Below are 15218 nucleotides of genomic sequence, written 5' to 3' on the forward strand. Positions count from 1 at the left end.
ATTGTTATACCGGATATCGCCCTTGTTGAACTTGGTAGCCTAAGAATTGGTGTTTATTATAATTGCCACCAATTGACGCGAATCCTAAAGATAGATCTATGGGCTTTGACACGCCCCAGTCAGAGAATTTGAACTACTTTAGTACTTTTTAATGTTTATATGTTTGGGGATATTCTAGATGTATTTTGTTAATGTCGGTTACCAGGTGTTCAATCCATTTGAATGAATTTTAAACACTTACGAGTGTATGATTATTGAATAAATGAAATCTTGTGGTCTATTAAAATTATGGAAATGATTGATTATGATAAACTAATGAACTCACCAACCTTTTGGTTGACACTTGAAAGCATGTTTATTCTCATGTATGAAAGAAATCTTCCGCTGTGCATTTTCTCATTTTAAAGACATTACTTGGAGTCGATCATTGCAATAGGACCAGATGTTGGTGACTTCGTCCAGATGGATTAGGACGGGGTTTGACACGCACGCCCTGAATATTGCCAGAACATCTGATTAGGAGGTGCGCACGCGTGTATTACTTAGAGCACACGAAAGCAATCATATTTAATCTTATCCATAATTAAACGTGATCCTTTTCCAACTAGAAACCCGTTATTTATGGTTGTTATTTGGAAAGATCTAGAACTTAATTATGAGACAATCTAGGGTTAGGGTTTTATTATAAATACGACCCTAACCTCCTTCATTCAACAACAACATTTTCTGTATTACTCGAACTTGCAATTGCATCCAGAAAACACTCTTACGGTAACATGTATGTTTTATGAACATAAACCCTATGCAACCACCTTCAGTGGCCATTGTTGTGGGAACTGCCATCAATGGTGGACGTAGCTTTGATCGCCCTTTCGTAGATCATCATCTCAATAAGGGTTATTCATGGTAAACTGAAACGGAGATCAAAGCTATAAACGTTATTAAACACTCCCTCATGCACTCAACATTAACTTTGCTATTTGAGCAGATTTAAGTTCGATCAGTAATCTTAGGAATTTCAGCACAATCTAAAATGGAAAATTATGCACCGCCTAAAGATACTAAATTTGGCGGCACATATTAATGAGTTAAAATTTGTATTTAATGAAGTGATATAAGTTTCAGAATTATGTGCGTTGTACCTAATTACAATGTGAGAGAAATAATAGGCCTTAAAACTATTTAAACCATGCTAAGTCATGCTTTAACAAAATTACTAATATGAAAGACATTCAAAACGTTTAAAAAGAACATTAAAATGAGTAAAATAACATTTTCGTTATCTAGACGACTTCGAATGGCAAGACACCTTCATGGAGTCTTGCACCTAGTTCTCATTTAAGGTGATCTTAGGAATTTCAGCACAATCTAAAATGATAAATTATTCACTGCCAAAAGATACTACATTTAGCGGCATATATTAATGAGTTAAAAGTTGTATTTAGAGAAGTAATATTAGTTTCAAAATTATATGTGTTATAACTAATTACAATGTGAGAAAAATAATAGGCATTAAAACTATTTAAACCATGCTAAGTCATGCTTTAATAAAAATAATAATAGGAAAGAAATTCAACATGTTTAAAAAGAACATTAAAATGAGTAAAATACCATTTTCGTCATGACGACCTCGAATGGCAAGACACGTGCAAGGAGTCTTGCTCCATGTTCTCTTTAGGGTGATCTTAGAAATTGCAGAACAATCTCATGTCAAAAATTATGTGCCGCCAAATGTTACTCCATTTGACGGCGCATATCAATGAGTTAAAATTTGTATTTGGGGAAGTGATACTTAAACAAAAATAATAATATGATTGAAATTCAAAACGTTTAAAAAACATTAAAATGAGTAAAATACCATATCGTCATATAGATGACCTCGAATGGTAAGACACCTTCAGGAAATCTTGATCCTTGTTCTCTTTAAGGGTGATCTTAGGAATTTCAACACAATCTGAAACCGAGAATTATGCAGCGCCAAATGCTACTCCATTTGGCGGCACATATTAATGAGTTAATATTTATATTTCATGGAGTGATGTTAGTGTCAAAATAATATACATTACACATAATTACAATACGATTGAGATAATATGCCTAAAACTATATATACCATGCTAAGTCATGCTTAAACAAAAAAATGATATGATAGAAATTCAAAACGTTTAAAAAGAATATTAAAATGAATAAAATACCATTTTCGTGATCTAGACGACCTCAAATGGCAACACACCTTTAGGGGGTCTTGATCCTTGTTCTATTTAGGGTGCTCTTAGGAATTTCAGCACAATCTAAAATCAAAAATATGCGCCGCCAAAATGATACTACATTTGGCGGCGCATATTAATGAGTTAATATATGTATTTAGTGAAGTGATATTAGTTTCAGAATTGTATTCAATATACATAATTACAATGTGAAAGAAACAATATGCCTTAAAACTATTTATACCGTGCTAAGTCATGCTTTAACTAAAATAATAATATGATAGAGATTCAAAATGTTTAAAAAGTACATTAAAATGAGTAAAATACCATTTTTGTCATCTAGACCACCTCGAACGGCAAGACACCTTCAGGGAGTCTTGCTCGTTGTTCTCTTTAAGGGTGATCTTAGGAATTTTGGTACAATCTGAAACCAAAAATTATGCACTGCCAAATGTTACTCCATTTGGCGGCGCATATTAATGAGTTAAAATTTGTGTTTAGTGAAGTGATATTAGTTTTAAAATTATATGCGTTATACATAGTTACAATGTGAATGACATGATAGGCCTTAAAACTATTTATACCATGTTAAGTCATGCTGAAAAATATATAATAATATGATAGAAATTCAAAACGTTTAAAAAGAACATTAAAATGACAAAAATACCATTTTCATCACCTAAATGACCTCAAATGGCAAGACACCTTTAGGGAGTCATGCTCCTTGTTCCCTTTTAGGGTGATTTTAGGAATCTCTTCAGAATCTAAAACTGAAAAATTATGCTCCGCCAAATGTTACTCCATTTGGCGGCGCATATTAATGAGTTAAATTTGTATTTAGTGAAGTAATATGAGTTTCAAAATTATATGCATTATACATAATTACAATGTGAATAAAATAATAGGCCATAAAATTATTTATATTATGCTAAGTCATGCTAAAACATAAATAATAATATGATAGAAATTTTAAACGTTTAAAAAGAACACTAAAATAAGTAATATAACATTTTCGTCACCTAGACGACCTCAAATAGCAAGACACCTTTAGGGAGTCTTGCTCCTTGTTCTCTTTAAGGGTGATCTTAAGAATTTCAACATAATCTAAAACCGAAAATTATGTGCCGTCAAATGTGCATATTAATGAGTTAAAATTTCTATTTTGTGAAGTGATATTAGTTTCAAAATTATAGGCGTTATACATAATTACAATGTGAGTGAAATTATAGACCTTAAAACTATTTATACCATGCAAAGTGATGCTTAAATAAAAATAATAATATTGAAGAAATTCAAAACGTTTAAAAAAACATTAAACTAAGTAAAATACCATTTTCGCAATCTAGACGACCTCGAATGATTAGACACCTTCAGGGAGTCTTGCTCCTTATTCCTTTTAAGGGTGACCTTAGGAAGTTCAGTACAATCTGAAACCAAAAATTATGCGCCGCCAAATGTTACTCCATTTGGTGGTACATATTGATGAGTTAAAATTTGTATTTCGTGAAGAGATATGAGTTTCAAAATAATATGCGTTATACATAATTACAATGTGAGTGAAATAATAAGCCTTAAAACTATTTATATTATACTAAGTCATGCTTGAAGAAAAATAATAATATGATAGAAATTCAAAACGTTTAAAAAGAACATTAAAATGACTAAAATACCATTTTCATCATCTAGACTACCTTGAATGGCAAGACACCTTCAGGAAGTCTTGCTCCTTGTTATGTTTTAGGGTAATTTTAGGAATTTTTTCACAATCTGAAACTGAAAATTATGCTCCGCCAAATGTTACTCCATTTGGCGGCGCATATTAATGAGTTAAATTTGTATTTAGTGAAGTAATATGAGTTACAATATTATATGCGTTATACATTATTACAATGTGAGTGAAATAATAGGCCTTAAAACTATTTATATTATGCTAAGTCATTCTTGAACAAAAATAATAATATGATAGAAATTCAAAAAGTTTAAAAAGAACATTAAAATGAGTATAATAACATTTTCGTCACCTAGACGACCTCGAATGGCAAGACAACTTTCGGGAGTCTTGCTCATTGTTCCATTTTAGGGTGATTTTATGAATTTCTGCACAATTTGAAACTAAAAAATATGTGCCGCCAAATGTTATTCCATTTGGCGGCGCATATTAATGAGTTAAATTTGCATTTAGTGAAGTAATATGAGTTTCAAAATTATATGTGTTATACATAATTACAATGTGAGTGAAATAATAGACTTTAAAACTATTATACCATGTTAATATATCCTTAAACAAAAAAATATGATATAAAAGAAATTCAAAACGTTTGAATAGAACATTAAACAGAAAAAATACCATTTTCGTCATCTAGATGACCTTGAATTGTAAGACACCTTCAGCGAGACTTGCTCATTGTTCTCTTTAAGGGTGGTCTTAGGAAGTTCAGCACAATCTGAAACCGAAAAATTATGCGCCGCCAAATGTTACTCCATTTGGCGGCGCATAGTAATGAGTTAAAAATTGTATTTAGTGAAGTGTTATTAGTTTTAAAATTATATGCGTTATACATAATTACAATGCGAGTGAAATAATAGGCCTTAAAGCTATTTATACCATGTTAATCATGCTTAAACAAATATAATAATATGATAGAAATTCAAAAAGTTTAAAAAGAACATTAAAATGACTAAAATACCATTCGTCATCTAGACGACCTCGCATGGCAAGACACCTTCATGAAATCTTGCTCCTTGTTCCGTTTTAGGGAGATTTTACAAATTTCTTCACAAACTGATACTGGAAATTATGGGCCGCCAAATGTTACTCCATTTGGCGGTGCATATTAATGAGTTAAATTTGTATTTAGTGAAGTAATATGAGTTTTAAAAGTATATGTGTTATACATAATTACAATGTGAGTGAAATAATAGGCCTTAAAACTATTTATATTATGCTAAGTCATGCATAAAGAAAAATAATAATATGATAGAAATTCAAAACATTTAAAAAGAACATTACCATTTTCTTCCTCAAGACTACCTCGAATGGCAAGACACCTTTAGGGTGTCTTGTTCCTTGTTCTCTTTTATGGTGATCTTAGGAATTTCAGCACAATCTGAAACCAAAAATTATGAGCTGCCAAATGTTACTCTATTTGGTGGCGCATATTAATGAGTTAAAATTTGTATTTAATGAAGTAATATTAATTTCAAAATTATATGTTGATGTGCGTAGAGGCGTATACGAAATCGTTATATATTTGCTACAAAATACTATTAAATACGATACAATTTTACACAAGTTATTTATTTATTTATAGAGTGGAAATACCTAAACCTTGCTACAACACTTATAGGCAGTGTACCTAATCATACAGTAGTGTAGTTTTTAGTAAGTCCAGTTCGTCTACAGGAAACTCGCCAAGTTAAACGCTATATTTTTAAAAACTATATTTGTATTAAAATATATATATAGGAGTAGTATTACTATTATTAAAGGGAGTTTTTACCGTTTAATGACCGGTTTGCGATTTTAAAACTTTAGTCGCAGTTAAAACCTAATGTAAAATATTAAAAATAAATATAACTTAATTTTAAGCGTAAAGTAAATAACGATAATGAAATTGCGATAAATAAAAGTGCGATAAATAAAAGTGCGATAAATAAAATGACGATAAATAAAATTGCGATAATTAACAAGTACAATAATTAAAATGACAATAAATTAAAGTGCGATAATTAAAAGTGCAATTAAATATGAAATAAAGGAATTATGCTTATTTAAACTTCCGTAATCATGATGTTTGACGTGTTGATTTTAGTTTATTACCATGGGGTAATTGTCCTTTGTCCTGGATTATTCAATATGTCTATCTGGTTTTTGTCCATAATAGTCCATCAGTCATAAATATAAAGTGCGAGTGTCCTCGTCAAATTATTCTTATATCCGAAGTCAAATATTCCAACTAATTGGGGACTTAAACTATAATTACACCAAGTGTCCTTGTATATAATTCACCCCTGTTTTAATAAGTCCATTAACTATTAATCCATTCCCGTGTCTGATTAAATGAACGATTATTAATACTTATAAATATCCCGCCCATCGTGTCCGATCGAGTGTATATGGTTATTTATAGGTACATCCAATTGTAAATCTTTATATTAAATTAACAAACTATCATTTAATTAAACAAATATAAAGCCCATTAATAGCCTATAGTCTAATTTCCACAAGTGTCGTTCTTTTTTTCCAAACCCCAATTATGGTACAAAGCCCAATTACCCCGTCTTAAATATTTAGCCCAACATCACGATTACTTCGGCTTAAATAAGCATAATAATAACTTAGCAACGAGACATTAATTTAAAAAGGTTGAACATAAATTACAATGATTAAAAATAGCATAGCGTTACACGGACAGAATTTTGACTTACACCCTTACAACATTCGCTAACATACCCTTATTATTATTAAAATTAAAATTAAAATTATAATATATATATATATATATATATATATATATATATATATATATATATATATATATATATATACACGTGTGAGATGAAGAGAAGAAAACGATGTGTTTTTGTTCAACCAAAAATGCGAAATTTAAAGGACCTGACCCTCAAATTGGGGCCATGCGATCGCATGGCCTGCTTTTCCAGCTCACACAGATTTGTTTGCTTTCTTGCCGACGGTTTTATTAAATAATATAATATATAAATAATTTTAAGAATTAATTATATATTATATTATATTCATGTGCATAGTTGACTTGTAATTTTTAGTCCGTTGCGTCGAGCATTGAGAGTTGACTCTAGTCCCAGTTCCGAATTTTCGAACGTCCTTGCGTACAATTTAATATCTTGTACTTTGCGTTTTGCGGCTTGTACTCTTCTAATTTTGAGACGTTTCTCATCAATAATTTGAACCACTTTGATTGTAATTTGTACTTTTGAGCTTTTTGGTCGTTTGCGTCTTCAATTCGTCGAATCTGTCTTTTGTCTTCTCCTTTTATTATTTAAACGGATATCACTTGTAAATAGAACAATTACAACTAAAAGCTTGTCTTTCTTGAGGGATAATGCTATGAAATATATGTTCGTTTTTAGCATTATCAAATATTCCCACACTTGAGCGTTGCTTGTCCTCAAGCAATATAGTCTTGAAAATAAAAATACTAGAATCACTTCTTTATTCTTCACACTTTGTACATCAGTGATTTCTATACGGCGGTATGAACAATGGTAGTAACAATGTGGTTTACAGTCCCACATGACTATAAAAATTTAGATCCTTTAGGAAATTGGATATTTATGAAAACATTTGATCTTTTGTAAATTCAATCTAGCTTTTACCCTAGATAAGTTTTCAGGAATAACCCTTCACCGGTGTTTGCAAATTATTTTTGTGAGTTTGGTGGGTTTCAGATTTGAAAATTTTAGCTCAAAACTTATGGTTTTGTGTTACCCACTTGCTATCCTTGTATTGGGAAAGCAACACGTCCAGTTTACTTGCTCCGTATATTACCTTTAGGTAAACTACCATCCGGTTGTAAAGGAAAGCGTTGAACAAGCAACTGTTAAGGCAATGTCCCATGACATGCTTTTAATTATGGTCTATAACGTGTTGGATGCAATTACTATCCTTTGTAGGAGCAATAGTAAAGATCACCCTATAGTTTTTCGGTCTGGCACAAGGTCCTGTCTTTGACCATGCTATGCAACCACCGTTCTTACGGTTGACACCCGATTTGGTTCAGGTGACCTAATGAATTCCAGGTGAATTCCTAGGATTTTACGTTCAATGGTAATGAACGCATTAAAAATGGGTTTTCAGAAAACAAATTGGTTTGTAATTTTGATCAAAATATTTTCTCGTTCAAGCTCGAGTTTAGATATCATCGAATTCCATGAGTTTGAATTCTCAATCTTTAAAAGTCAATCTCAAGGATTGAGTAATATCAGTCTTAAAAGCTGATTTTTGATCTTTAAGGAGATTATCCTTTCTGGGGATCTGATTCATTAGTCTTGTCAAGCTAATTTGCATGGCGCCCTCCCTATTTTACGAGATAGATCCTCTCATGGTTAGGATAAGTCTGACCACTTGGCGACCCTGTTTGATGCCGAGGTCCGTGGATTTCCAGCTGATTTTCGAGAAAACTTTTCAAGATTTTTCGTAGACTCTACAACTGGTCTGGACGACAACTTCCTGACCTAAATCGAGAAGCGCGTGTCTTTTTCGAAAGACTTTACTTCCTTTTAATGATGGAATTGATTCATCGTGTAGATCCATCTATTCTTTCAAAGGTATTACAATAAATCGGGTAAAACTGATTAGTTTAGTCCAAAGCAAAAGTATCTTCAGTTATTTGTACAAAAATATGTGATATATATTTTAAATAACTTGGTAAATATTTCCCACACTTGGCTTTTATTTTCCTTTCTTTGCCTTTTTATTGTCCTCTATTCCATTTTACTAGTTTTATCGTTCATAAATATGTATAAACATGATTTTGAATTCATTTATTTGAAAATTTTACTAGAATTGGGTAGTCAGTATATAAGACTAGGGCTGTTCTTTATTATCAGAGAGCACTAGATTCTAATACAACTACTGCGTTACTAGTATTTTTAATGGTAACCAAGTGTATAAGTTAAAATTTTAAAAATCCAAAAGAATTTAATCCCTTCCCACACTTAAGATCTTGCAATGCCCTCATTTTTTCAAGAAATCAGTAACAATTTAAATTATTGAGGGTGATTAGCGTAGAAAAATGATTAAATTTTACCAAAGTTTCCAAACATATTGGCGTCTGTTTGCTGAATGATAAATGGTGCACATCATTTGTTCATCCCGTCTTGTTGTTACATCACATTTGTTTTTCATTTTGTCGTCAAAATTAGTAGCTTTTGCTGAACTTAATGCCAGTCTTTGAAAATGCGCTGTTTTACCCTGTTGTGTACAATTGACAATATACATACTTACAAATAATAAAATGCATGGTAATTTGAAATGGGACTTAACATCCCACTTTCAAATCAAATATGAAATATTAGTACAACATAATAAAAATATTAAACATTACAATAAAAGTATCACAATATCATAGGTTTAAACATAAATAAATAGAAATAATAAAAAAATAAAAATAATAGAAATCACCAACGGGAACTATATCAATCTGGATAGGGGTTCCAGTTCATGTCGTCGGTCGGGTTCCATGGTTGGTGATAGGTGTACTGGTATGCCTGGTTAGTTTCGTAGAGAGTAAATGGTGGTCTCATCTCGGGCTGGTGTGGAGGATAGTAAGCGGGTCGGGTCGGTACGTAGTGATCCTGAGGTGATAGCCGACTCATGATCTGACGCTAATGATAGTCCCATCTATCATGTTGTTGTTGCCTAGAATGATCGTACTCATTCCGGGCTTGCCACTGCTCTCACCGACTAAATCTATCCTCGTTTGTCATTTCTACCTCATCTATATGCTGGTAGATGTCAGTCATAGCCTCCCTAATGACATCCCTAATGTCATCTGCTTCCTCCATTTCCTCATCTGAACCTCTCTCTACCTGTGGATGACGACCAACATAGGGTACTGCCTGATTGCGTCTGCTTTTCAATACCTTAGCACCCTGATAGACCTTTAATCCTAAGGTATCATCCTGTTCCCTACATACCATAAGTGGACCCCCTTGATCCCTATCTACACCCAAATACTCTCCAATGAGAGTAACAAAAATACCTCCTCCTATTATTCCCCCTTCCTGTATTCCTTCCACTATCTTAGACAAATAAAAACCAACACAGTAGGGGATATTAACAAAGCCTCTTGGGTCTCGAATACACTTAAGGTAAAATAAATCTTGTAAGGTCATTTTCTCCTTGTTGTGACCTCTCTGTGTAATCGAGTTAGCCAGAAATCTATGAATTATACGAAGCTCGGCTCTGTGAATATGTAAGTAGGAGTGTGTTCCTGCCCACCCAAAAATATTATAATCTGACAAACGCCTCCAGACGGCGTTAACATCAAAATTTCTATCTACCCTTTCACCATGATAAATCAAATTCATACAATCGGGTAGTAGTAATTCAGCAGGCGTATATATCTGTAAAGCCCTGGCCATGTCCAGCATGGACACCCTGTACATCCTACGGCCAAGTATAAATCTAAGAAAACTTCTATCATCTAACCTAACTACATCCGAATTAAGTGAAATAGTACTCATAAGCTCAACGAACTATTCCTTATATACAGGCCTACGAATGGTGAATAAACATTCCCAATCGGGAAAAGAAGAGCTGCCATACCTTTGGATCAGATGCTGTCTAACTGAGTTAGCAATTTGGACCCTTTCCAAAGGCTCCCAATCGATTACCCTTGGCACTTCTACATTTTTCGTTACCAGTTTGAATTTGTTACTTTGATATGTCGGGTAATCTCTCCAACTTCAATCAAACCTCAGATTAGGATGCAACTGTTCTTCATGAATTATTGGGTGTTGTATTATCGGATGCATCGGAAATACTACGTAGGCAACAATATATTCTAGTTACGGATCATAATATGGAACGTGTTGATCAGGTTGTTGTTGTTGTTCCTGTTATTGCTCCGGTTCAGGTTCATATTGCATTTCTGGTTCAGGTTCTGGAGCAGGTTATCTAGATGATAATGATGATGCACCATCAGTATTAGTAAATCTCTGCAAAACACATTAAACACAAATTTTGTGCATTCAAATATGCATCAGTGTTAGCAAAATAACAACTTGAAACAATTACAATAACATGTTTAATCAAAATTAAACTTATACACATTTTCACAATTTTAACAATTCTACACTTTTTTAAAATAAGCATATATGAAAATGTTTACAAAGTTCATAAGAATTCAACTCAAATAACATGTTAAAACAACCATTACTAGCAATTAAACAAGTTTCAATTGGCATTTACATCAATTTAATCAAGTTCATGAATTTTATACCTAAAAATTCCACTTTAATTCTCAAAAATCATGTTTAGGATCAAAGTTTGGATCATTTAGCTACCTAAATATGTTACACTACTTAATTTAGCAATAATTCATGACAAAAGTCGGCCATAACCTGTTTATATCAAAAAGCCCCAAATTGCTCAAGAACACTGAAATGACCTGTCCTAATCCATCCGGACAAAGTCCACATCGATTATGAACGATTCACAACAGTTGATTACATCGCGAGGTACTTGACCTCTATATAATACATTTTACAAACATTGCATTCATTTTTGAAAAGACAATCTTTCATTACATCTACGGTTGATGACATGCATACCATTTCATAATATATCTTACTATAATTGACTTAATAATAATCTTGATGAACTCAACGACTCGAATGCAACGTCTTTTGAAATATGTCATGAATGAATCTAATTAATATCTCTAAGATGAGCAAAAGCACAGCGGAAGATTTCTTTCATACCTAAGAATAAACATGCTTTAAAGTGTCAACCAAAAGGTTGGTGAGTTCATTAGTTTATCATAAACAAACATTTCATAATTTTAATAGACCACAAAATTTCATATTTCCAATTCTCATAAATAAACGTCCCATGCATAGAGACAAAAATATCATTCATATGGATTGAACACCTGGTAACCGACATTAACAATATGCATATAGAATATCCCCATCATTCCGGGATCCTCCTTCGGACATGATATAAATTTCGAAGTACTAAAGCATCCGGTACTTTGGATGGGGCTTGTTGGGCCCGATAGATCTATCTTTAGGATTCGCGTCAATTAGGGTGTCTGTTCCCTAATTTTTAGATCACCAGACTAAATAAAAAGGGGCATATTCGATTTCGATAATTCAACCATAGAATGTAGTTTCACATACTTGTGTCCATTTTGTAAATCATTTATAAAAATTGTGCATGTATTCTCAGCCCAAAAATATAAAGGGTAAAAAGGTAAATGAAACTCACCATACTGTATTTTGTAGTAAAAACACATATGACGACATTGAACAATTGTAGGATTGACCTCGGATTCACGAACCTATATTCAATATGTATATTAATATATGTAATGGAAATCTTATAATCTCATTTATTAATTATATAATATTTATGTGTTTGTAGTTATATAAATTTCATACTAATTTTTATTTTATATATATACTTTGTTTATATGTATTATAACTTAAATTATGTCATATATCTACTTTGTATATATATATATATATATATATATATATATATATATATATATATATATATATATATATATTGAAAATAATTAACATTTATTCATTTAGTTATATTAATATATCTATATATATAATTATATGTTTTGATGTTATATATATAAAAATATAGTTTTTTATATGTAATATTGTTCATAATAATAGTACTAACCTAAATGAAATTTTACTAAATATAATAACTTTATATAAAAATGATAATTTTTGACAAGTAGATAGTTTTAATAAAAATAGTAGTAATAATCCTATTAATAAATAAAATGATAATATTAATAATAATACTTATGTTAATAATAATAATATTAATAATAATATTAATAATAATAATAATAATAATAATAATAATAATAATAATAATAATGATAATAACAATAATAATAAAAATAATAACAACAATAAGTTATACCTTTGTAGCGTTAAAAAGACTTAAAGTGCCCGAGACGGGACTCGAACCCGCGACGTCTCGCTAACCCGATAACTCCCCTAACCCTCGATCTGCTTATTGTTTTTCTGTTTTAATAACTATTTTTATTTTTATAATACATCTGTAATCTTCTCCTTCTATCATCATACATATTATCATCGTATAAATCATAATTATAAACATCATTATCTTATTTGTCTATAACTCGTCACCACCCCAATTATCATCATTTTTTCTTATTCAACTCGATCATGATTTATCATACCATGATCACAATCTTATGGCCATAACAAATCTAACCTTTCGGCCCATTCATGCACAATAAAACTTCTCGTTCCCTTCTATTTCTATACCATTCGATTCTTTTTATAAAGCAAGTGGGATCCGATTCTTGTGCTTATTTACACTCAATCAAATTAATCTCCAATTAGCAAAAGTGTCTCGATTGTTTGTCTTCTCCACTTGAATCAAGTAGGACCACCCATTTGATTTAATTAGTCCAAAATAAAAAAAAATAGGAATCACGGCTAAAACAAATAAAGGGCCACGATCCGTTGATACATTATTTATTTTTTTCGGCTAAAAGGAAGAACATCCAATAATCTTGCTTCCTTGGATCCCTTATTATGTAAAAGGCAATTGGAAGTGGATTAGGTAAGTCATAGAAAAAAAATGGTACGTACTCTTTTGATCATCCCACTCCTGTCGGCCATCCCATGCCCATTATGTACACTTGTTTAATTTGATAACACTATCTAATATTCTATATTATCAAATTTGACACAATCATATTTAAATATGATAGTATCACTTCTTTCTCCTTCTTGTATTGTAAGCTCGTGAATCAAAGAACGTACTTTAGTTTTTGTAGTACTGCGTTAAATAGATAGAAAGAACCATCAAAAGGTTGTAGCAGATATTCGCTTTTCATGGCTGCAACTAGAAAAGATTTCAAGCAGTAGCAGTAAATTTGTGGGGGTTTATGAAGGTACAAGGTTGTTGTATTTGATCTTGGGTTCGTTTGACAGGAATCATCATCAAAAGTAATATTGTTTCGTCCAAGTTAACCATTGAGTTCATGGGTCGATCGAATAACATGGGTGACGGATTTTAAGGTGGTGAAGGTGTTTGTTAGGGCAAAACAAGAAGGGAATAAATAATTAGAGAAAGAGAGAAGGATAGACGATAATTGAAGTGGTCTCTTGGCTCAAGTAAAACCAATAAGAAGTGGTGATGTTACAAGTGGTTGTATATGAAGTGTTGTAGGGTGGCGGTTTGGTGTTCTTAGGCATGTGCAACAGAAACAGATAATTACATGTAGCAGGTGGTGATGAGATTTCATTGTGTAAGTGTTTATGTATACATATATAATAAGATAGGTGAAGATAGATATTGATGATGAATTAATTGTGGTTGTAAGGATGGTGGAGTGGTGTTCTTCTATATTTCTCTTTCAATTCAAATAAATAAAAGTCGTAAAGGGTTTTTCGTGTTTGATAAGTGATAATGTGAAGTTGTATTCTATCAATTACCACTAAATGGTTTGTTTTGTATATTAATTTGATCGACAAGTTCCACATCAGGAACAGAAAAATAAATAAACAAAATTAAAAGCGTACGATTCTCTCTAGCAGAATTTGTTAGCTTGTGATTAACTTGGAATCAATATGTACTCAATGCAGACAGAAGAATCAATTGCCTTTAGTTTTGAAAACGATGGAAAACTGAATACGATCTCCTTTTGTATATATATATATATATATATATATATATATATATATATATATATATATATATATATATATATATATATATATATATATATATATTATATATATAATTATATACTTGTAATACTGTTTTCGTATATATATATCTATATAAATTTCATACATATATCTGTTATATAGCTTCTGTAATAATATAAATCTAGTTATTAAATCTATGAATATTATAAATTCTTATAAAAATACAAGCAATAATACTAGTAGAATTCATAATAATAATATTAGTACTTTATCAAATTATACTAATAATAATAATGAAAGTAATTATAAAAATGGTAATAATAATATTAATTAATAGTATTAATAATAATACAACTTATAACAAACTTTATATATATAACTTTATACCTTACATTACAAATATTTATTTTAGTAGTAATTATTAATGTAACAATCATAACATTAACATAACATTTATTTTAACTTGTACTTACTTTTAATATCCTAATCTTATATTTCATTATTTATGTGTTATTTATTTTATATAATAACATATTCGATTATTTATCTGTTATATATTTTATAAATATTACAATATATTAATTATTA

Source organism: Rutidosis leptorrhynchoides, chromosome 3 (genome assembly GCF_046630445.1).
Source record: "Rutidosis leptorrhynchoides isolate AG116_Rl617_1_P2 chromosome 3, CSIRO_AGI_Rlap_v1, whole genome shotgun sequence".
Classification (NCBI taxonomy): Eukaryota; Viridiplantae; Streptophyta; class Magnoliopsida; order Asterales; family Asteraceae; genus Rutidosis; species Rutidosis leptorrhynchoides.